General features: G+C 33.3%; 1 pseudogene; it reads left to right on the top strand.

Annotated features, from left to right (window-relative positions):
* Positions 1–3024: 3024 nt before the first annotated feature.
* Positions 3025–6737, top strand: LOC116027619 (annotated as a pseudogene).
* The last annotated feature ends 1412 nt before the right edge of the window (positions 6738–8149 follow it).

The following is an 8149-nucleotide window of genomic DNA, read 5'->3' as shown; positions in this document are numbered from 1 at the left end:
GTCATTGAACATAACAAATTAAATTTTCAATCCAGTGATTATATGTCTCTAGAGTACGCCGGACATGAGAACTTTTCTATTAAATCGGATGTGTTTAATTAGCTTTGGTGTCTTGGTATTGGAAAGTGTGAGTAGGAAAAGAAATAGGGGATTTCTCAACGTCATGATCACTATGAGAACCTTCTTGGTCATGTATGTCTCATTCTAAAGCATATTTAATGTTTAGATTAAAGTCTTGATCAAGTAATTCATCTATATATACTACAAGCATGGAAGCTATATTGAGATGGTAGATTGGTTGAACTTGTAGATGAACATCTAGATCAAAAATGTGATTTTCTTCAAATTCTAAGATCAATCCATGTTGGCCTGTTATGTGTTCAACACGGCCCTTTAGATAGGCCAACCATGTTTTCCATAGTACATATGTTGGCTGACAATGTTGAGTTGTCTATTGCTAAAGAGTCTGATTTTTTCACAGAAAGCATGATACTTGAAGACGTAAAGTCAATTCATATGATCTTCAAGCAAAGAAATATCAGGTTCTAGAAATGAAGTCACCATTTCATTGCCCGATCCCCGTTAAAGTTTGTACATTTCTTAAAATTATATTCTTAATAAAATTTTCTTGATTATATTGTTTTCTCACCTCACTTGATTCACAATTAGTCACGGAGAGTAAGCTCTCTAGTATATGAACCTTCAATAGTACTAGCAAGTTGACTTGACAACTGCTCTTGTATGACTTATTCAAGTCTAGATATATGAATATATCTTATCCTCCTGATGAAGTCCTGCAGCTTCAAGCATGACTTGAATCCACTTGACCACTTCACTGTACTCTATCGATCTATCTTTGTTTTTCTCTACCAATTTGCTATCCGACAGCCATAGGTACGTCAACATCGAACATTGAAGTGATCAAACATTGATTAATAAGTTTGACAATTTCAACGCCAAAATTAGACATTAGTAGTTCTGTTGATTTAAGTAACAATTGGTAATTTAAACATGCTTTTATGTAGGTAGAATGTTGTTTGAATAGTTTAATTTGAACTTTTATGTTAATTTTTGCAAAGCTAAAATCGGGTTATTGTATGATTTTTAAAAAATGGGAGTAGTTTTTTTCTTGTTTATTTTTTTTCCTGCAAAAATTTGATTTTTATTATAAAAAAATAAACACTTGGAGCACACTGTTCGCCCCAACGGGGTGGAGCGCACTGCTCTGAGGATTCTTTGATTTGGTCGCATTAGTCTTGAAGAGTACCTCTAGGTGGATGGGTTGAGGAACTATACTACTTGGGGACAAGGTCTGACAGCCTAATGAAGTGATAGTACTGTTTTTAGGAACGAGTAAAACTAAAACTTAGCTCACAAAAGGAAAATGATATATGTAATCAAGGAGGAAAACTTCCTCCACGTGTTTTTATTTTATTGGGAGAAGATGAAAAGAAAGTAATAAAATTTGTGTTCCACGTGTGTTTGAATGAATCAAAGAGTGACCGATGAGTAGTGAGTATAAAATGGAATAGAATGTGAGAATATGTGTAGTATTACTCCTCACAAAATAGTCAAGAATAGATTAGAGAAGCTTTTCTTAATGACAACTTTTTTAAATTCCGAGTTTAGAAAACACTCTAATTTTTATTTGGTATGTAATGACCTTAAATAATCATCAACAAGCCGATTATAACGAATATGATAAACTAATCGTAACCAACAAACTATGGTAAACATCAATAATCAATAATAATATAACTCTAACAAACCAAATCTAAAATAATGTAAGCCTAATACTAATTCTAAAATATTTTAATAGCCAATTATTGTTTTTTTTTTAAATTATTGTTGATTACAAAAACCTAATAAAACTAAGGGTGTGTTTAGTTTGTGGGTTTAGGCATAAGAAATGTTTATAAAAGTGATTGTTAGTGTTTGGTTGATAGGTTTTGAGAATGCTACTACTATACGGGTTTTGAATACCCCATTAATGAGAAAAACACATACCTTTATTAAATAAAGATTTCATTTCCCTTCCTCATTTCTTCCCCAATTATTAATAATTATTCTCATTCCAACCAACCACCAAACATGCTAAATACTTTCACCAAAACTCATTACATTTACCAAATATTTGATATCTATTTCGATTCCGATTCCCATGTGCGAACCAAATGCACCCTAAGAGTAACTCTTCTCTTTTCAAGAAAAAAAAAGTAACTCTTCTACTTCTATTACAACTATAAAACAATTTTTTCTAATCAAAAGAACAGAGTCCCTACCAATACAACCGGTCATTATACGGTGGACCATGGTCACAAAACAACGTCGTTTTAGTGAGTAGGAGAAACGGCTATCGCGCGTAAGTTGTAACGGAGCTCCGTAACTGGTACTACAGTTCATCTCAAAAGATATTACCTCACATTTTTTATATTATCGAATGAAACTATAGTTATATCGAAAAATGTAACTGCAGTGTATACTAAATAACCGTTTCATATTTTTGGGTATATATTGTCTAATGAAACTGTAGTTATATCGAAAAGGAACTACAATTGTGTTGAAAAAAAAACTGCAGTTGTTTTTATAGTTATATTGAAAAGGAACAGCAATTCTGTTGAAAGGGAACTGCAGTTGCGCAGAACGGAGCCGTTTCAGCAGTTTGTTTTCATTCATCAAAACGACGTCGTTTTGATGCATGGTCCACAATCCATTATAGACCGCGATCCACAGTAAAATTTGCGCGAATAGAACCCCACAACACATAAAATTGAACACTTGCTCATAAATTTCCACCTATAATATTAATTTCTGTGAGACTTCTTTGATTTCGTCGCGTTAGCCTTGAAGAGTACGTCTAGGTGAAGTTGAGCAATTGTACTGCTTGAAGACAAGGTCTAACAGCCTAATCAAGATGATAGTGCCGTTTCTAGGAACCAGTAAAACTATAAAGCTTACAAAAACGGTGGAACTTACATAGCTCACAAAATAGCCAAGAATAGATTAGAGAAAAAGCTTTTCTCAATGGCAACTCTTCTTCTATTGCTCCTTTTATTATTCTCAATTCACAAGATTTGTTTTGCAAGGGATACCATTAGCCCCACTCAGTCCCTCAAATATGGTGACACCGTTGTTTCTTCTGGTGGAATCTTTGAAATGGGGTTTTTTAGCCCAACCAATTCTTCTCACAATATCTATCTTGGCATATGGTACAAGCAAATACCCATCCGCACTGTAGTCTGGGTTGCCAATAGAGACACTCCCCTCACTAATACATCATCACTAGCCTTGAAGATCATCAGTCCAGCCCAGCTAGCTCTTATTGATGGCAACAACAATGCTAATTCATGGCATACTAATTCTTCCAGTTCCAGATTAGCCCAAAATCCGGTTGCAAAATTATTGGATTCTGGAAATTTGGTTGTGACTGATGCAAATGATGATAACCCAGAGAATTTGTTGTGGCAAAGCTTTGATCATCCTACTGATACTCTATTGCCAGGCATGAAATTGGGGAGGAATTTGGTTACTGGTCTTGACACAGCTCTATCGGCATGGAAATCAGAAAAAAATCCAGGGAATGGGGAATATAAGCTTTGTATTAACCCCACAGGATACCCACAACTCGTCTTGAGAAAAGATACAACCCAAGTGTTCCGATCAGGGCCCTGGAATGGCCTGCGTTGGAGTGGATCAACTGGGACCATAAAAAAGAACAGCATTGCTGAAACCTTTGTGATCGCTGATATTAACGAGGTTTCGGTGAGTTACAAGGCTTCTAATACCTCAAATTTGGTCAGATTGGTCCTAACAATCTCTGGGAGTGTGGAAACCTTTGTATGGGGAGATGGGACTGGGCAATGGAATGGTATCCTAGCATCAACAGATGTTTGTGATTCATATGGATTGTGTGGGGCACATGGGAGTTGTAACGCTAATTACAACCCTTTATGTGAATGTTTGCCTAAGTTTTTGCCTAGAGATCCTGTGGGATGGGGCAGGGCTAATTTTTCTGGAGGGTGTGTTCGTGGGACACCCTTGAGTTGTCAAAATGATGGGTTCTTGAAATACTCTGATATTAAATTGCCAGATACAGAGGTTTCATGGTTCAATAGTAGTATGAACCTTCAAGAGTGTGAGCAAGTTTGCTTGAAGAATTGCTCTTGTATGGCTTATTCAAGTCTAGATATCAGCAATGGAGAAAATGGGTGCTTACTTTGGTTTGGAGATCTCATGGACATTAAAGTGGTACCCTTCCATGGGCAAGATCTTTACATTAGGATGGCTTTCTCTGATTTAGGTACCCATTTATCTATTGCTATATATCTGAAGCATGTGTTTCATTTCAACTAGAATGTTAAGTTGATATAGTGATTTTGTGATCACATTTAGTTCTTTTTTTGTGATCACATTTAGTTCTAAACTTTCAAATTGATCATTTGTTGTCCTTTGACTATCAAATTGTTACCATCTGTAGTTTCAGTTAATCATCCATGGTCTTTCAATTGTCAAATTTTAACCAGCTATGATCTTTCTTGGAGGACTATGGCTGGTTGACTTTTGAAAGTTGAAGGACCATATATGGATGGTTGACTTGGACCACAGATGACAACAATTTAAAAGCCAAAGGACTACGACGGGTGGTTAATTTGAAAGTTCAGGACTAAACGTAGCAAAATCACTATACACTAATGACCTCATATAGCATTAGCTCCTGATAATTTCGATTGCACATTTATGTTTATATATTATTCCGTATACAAATATAATGGAAAAGGGACTATTTCATAACTTCATGATGTCAATTATAGAATATAATGCATCTCTTTGTTTGTTTGTTTTTTTTAGAAGTTGATGGTTCAAGTTCAAAAGGCAAGAAACTCAAAACAATAGAATTGAGTTCAATATTGATTGGAATGCTGGTGGTTAGCTTGATCCTGATCCTGATCCTAATATTCTTGTACAAATGGAAAAGGAAGAAGAACAATTTAAAGTTGACATGGGAAGAAGATCAAATATTATTTGAAGTATCTACCATAACAAGAGCTACTGATAACTTTTCACTCAATAACAAGATTGGAGAGGGAGGATATGGACACGTTTACAAGGTAACAATATTTTTATTTTTATTATACATTTGTTTTACTTATATAGATATTTTGCAATTGTTGAAACCAATATTGAGTAGATAAATAGTATGTATTGTCTAGAAAATTAATTATTTATCTACTGCATATCTTTGAGTAGTAGCTGTGGATTTCACTCGCCATCCAAAGAAATTATTTTTCTTATATCAAATGAAAATTTCTTTTTAGAATTATATTAGTCCTCTAAAAATGTTCTTATTCCAAATATGATACTCATACTCTGTACTACCCTACAAAAGAAAAATAACAAATAAACCAAGATAAAAAAAATTATTATCCAGAATTAATATTTGTTGATTCCTGACTTTCTAAAGAATTTAGGGTGTCCTAGACGATGGTAAGGAAATAGCAGTAAAACGACTTTCAAAGATATCTATGCAAGGGATTGAAGAGTTCAAAAATGAAGTCAATTTTATTGCGAAACTTCAACACAGAAATCTTGTGAAGCTTTTGGGATGGTGCATTCAAGGAGAAGAAAAAATGTTAATTTATGAATACATGCCAAACAAAAGCCTAGACTCATTTATATTTGGTATGTCATTCCCATCTAAATTTTAATCAACTATATTACTGCATTTTATCACTTTAATGTCAATTTGGATATTATGTATTTTCCTTGTCAGCATTCTTTAACAGAGAAAATGTGTGATTGGAATTGAAAGTACCATTCTGAGATGATTTTTTTTAATCATATACATATGTATATTGTGTAAAATCCTTTGACAGATCATCAAAGAAGAACACTACTTGATTGGCCAAAACGCTTCAACATTATTAATGGAATTGCTAGAGGGCTTTTGTATCTACACCAAGATTCTCGCTTAAGAATTATCCATAGGGATCTTAAAGCTAGTAATATTTTGTTAGATATTGACATGAATCCAAAAATATCAGACTTCGGCTTGGCTAAGAGCATCGGGCTAAATGAGATTGGGGCAAATACAAGCCGAGTTGCTGGAACACGGTAAAAAGTTTGTTTTCCTTTTGCATTCATTTGTTTCGTTTTTTATCATTGAACATAACAAATTAAAATTTTAAATCACAGTGGTTACATGTCTCCGGAGTATGCAGCACAAGGAATCTTCTCTATTAAATCTGATGTGTTCAGTTTTGGTGTCTTGATACTAGAAATTGTGAGTGGAAGAAGAAATAGAGAATTTTCCCATCATCAAGATTGCTACAGAGCCTTCTTGGCCATGTATGTTTTATATTTTGAACATATTTATTGATTAATTGATGTTTCATATATGTCCTTAATTATCTAGTAATTCATATATACTACAGGCATGGAAACTTCATAGAGATGGTAGATCAATTGAATTGGTAGAAGAACATCTAGATGAACCATGTGATTTGCCTCAAGTTCTAAGATCAATCCAAGTTGGCTTGTTATGTGTGCAAAAGTGCCCTGAAGATAGGCCAGAGATGTGTTCAATTGTTCATATGCTGGCTAACGATGTTGAGTTACCCTCGGCAAAAGAACCTGGTTTCTTTGTAGAAAAAATGGCAATTGAGGCAAGGTTTTCTTCAAGCGTCGAAGTATCATGTTCTATAAATGAAGTCACTATCTCAATGCTTGATCCTCGTTAAAAAGTAAAAACTTTTATAATTGGACTATTACTTCTATTTACATTGAGTTTGCATTTGTATTATTTTGTTTTTATAATTATATAGGGAAAGCTTCTAGCATAAAAGTTTTGTTGTATATATTAATTTTTGTTGAGCACTACTGACTCTGTTACAATGTAATATTTGTTCATAATTACTTTCTTCTCCCATTTGAAAAAGTCACTTCGTGTCACTAGATTACAAGGTCATTGACCGTTGTATATATTAAATATTTATTCGTGATGGTGTGATATATAAGATTGCCCAACTTAATACTATAACATTCAGTGCCAATGATGATGAATGAATTATTCAATATGACTATCTCATAAACCCATTATGCTTGGGATTGGGATGTGATGCACACATTTTGCACATATATAGAGCAAATTCATAGCTTAATATTGAAGATAATTTATGTTCAAGATCATCTCTACTTTTTATTTTGATTATATATCATTGTAGAAATTTTCAATTCAAGTGATTCTTGCACAATTAGAAAGTCAATTCAAAGAATTTCAACTCCTATAAATATCACAGTCTAATTTACAAGTTATAACGTCAAAATTAAATTAACTTTAAAGGCATAGAAGTTGTATAAAGAAAATAATGCATTGGAACTAATTGATGTACAATTGTACATCTAGCTCCATCATGCGATCTATCTCAAGTTCAGTGGTGTATCCATGTTGCATCATTATGTGTGCAAGAATGTCCATGTGATAGACCAATTATATCTTCTGTGGTAACAAAGTTAACTAATGACAATACTCTATCTGAATTAAAAGAGTCAAAATTTTGCACAGAACAAAGAGTAAATACAAACAATTACTCTAGGGAACAAGTTCAAGAAATGAATCAACCATCACTCTTGCATCCTTGACAGAACCTTAATTGGTAAAAGGTTTAGACTCCATATAGTTGACAAGCTCAAATCAACTATGGTAGTTATTTATTGTTTTTTTTTTAATTTAAATCTATCAACTGGGCATAATGATCTACATAGTTGTATGAATCACAAATAAAAAATACATTATTTATATAAATAAAGTACATTATTTGAGTACTGAGTAATGAAAGTATATTATTTTATATATTATCAAATAATATAATTCACTACACAAATAATATGCTTTTAATATATAAAAAATGTAATTTTTATTTAAAAAAAAACTAAATTATTTGAATACAGAAATACATTAATGCAGAAATTGGGCTGATGATCAGTTGCCAAGGAGCGGATTGTTGATTGCAAATTGCAAATTGCGGGTGGATCAGCAGCCAGGAAAGGAGGCAGGTTCAATTTCCGTTCCCCTCAATTTAGTCTGTTTATTTTACCTTTCAATATTTTAATTTAAAAGACAAGTATAGCAGAGTTTGATTTGGGGGGGGGG

The sequence above is a fragment of the Ipomoea triloba genome, chromosome 8 (genome assembly GCF_003576645.1).
Source record: "Ipomoea triloba cultivar NCNSP0323 chromosome 8, ASM357664v1".
Lineage (NCBI taxonomy): Eukaryota > Viridiplantae > Streptophyta > Magnoliopsida > Solanales > Convolvulaceae > Ipomoea > Ipomoea triloba.
This window is presented reverse-complemented; position numbering and strand designations above follow the sequence as displayed.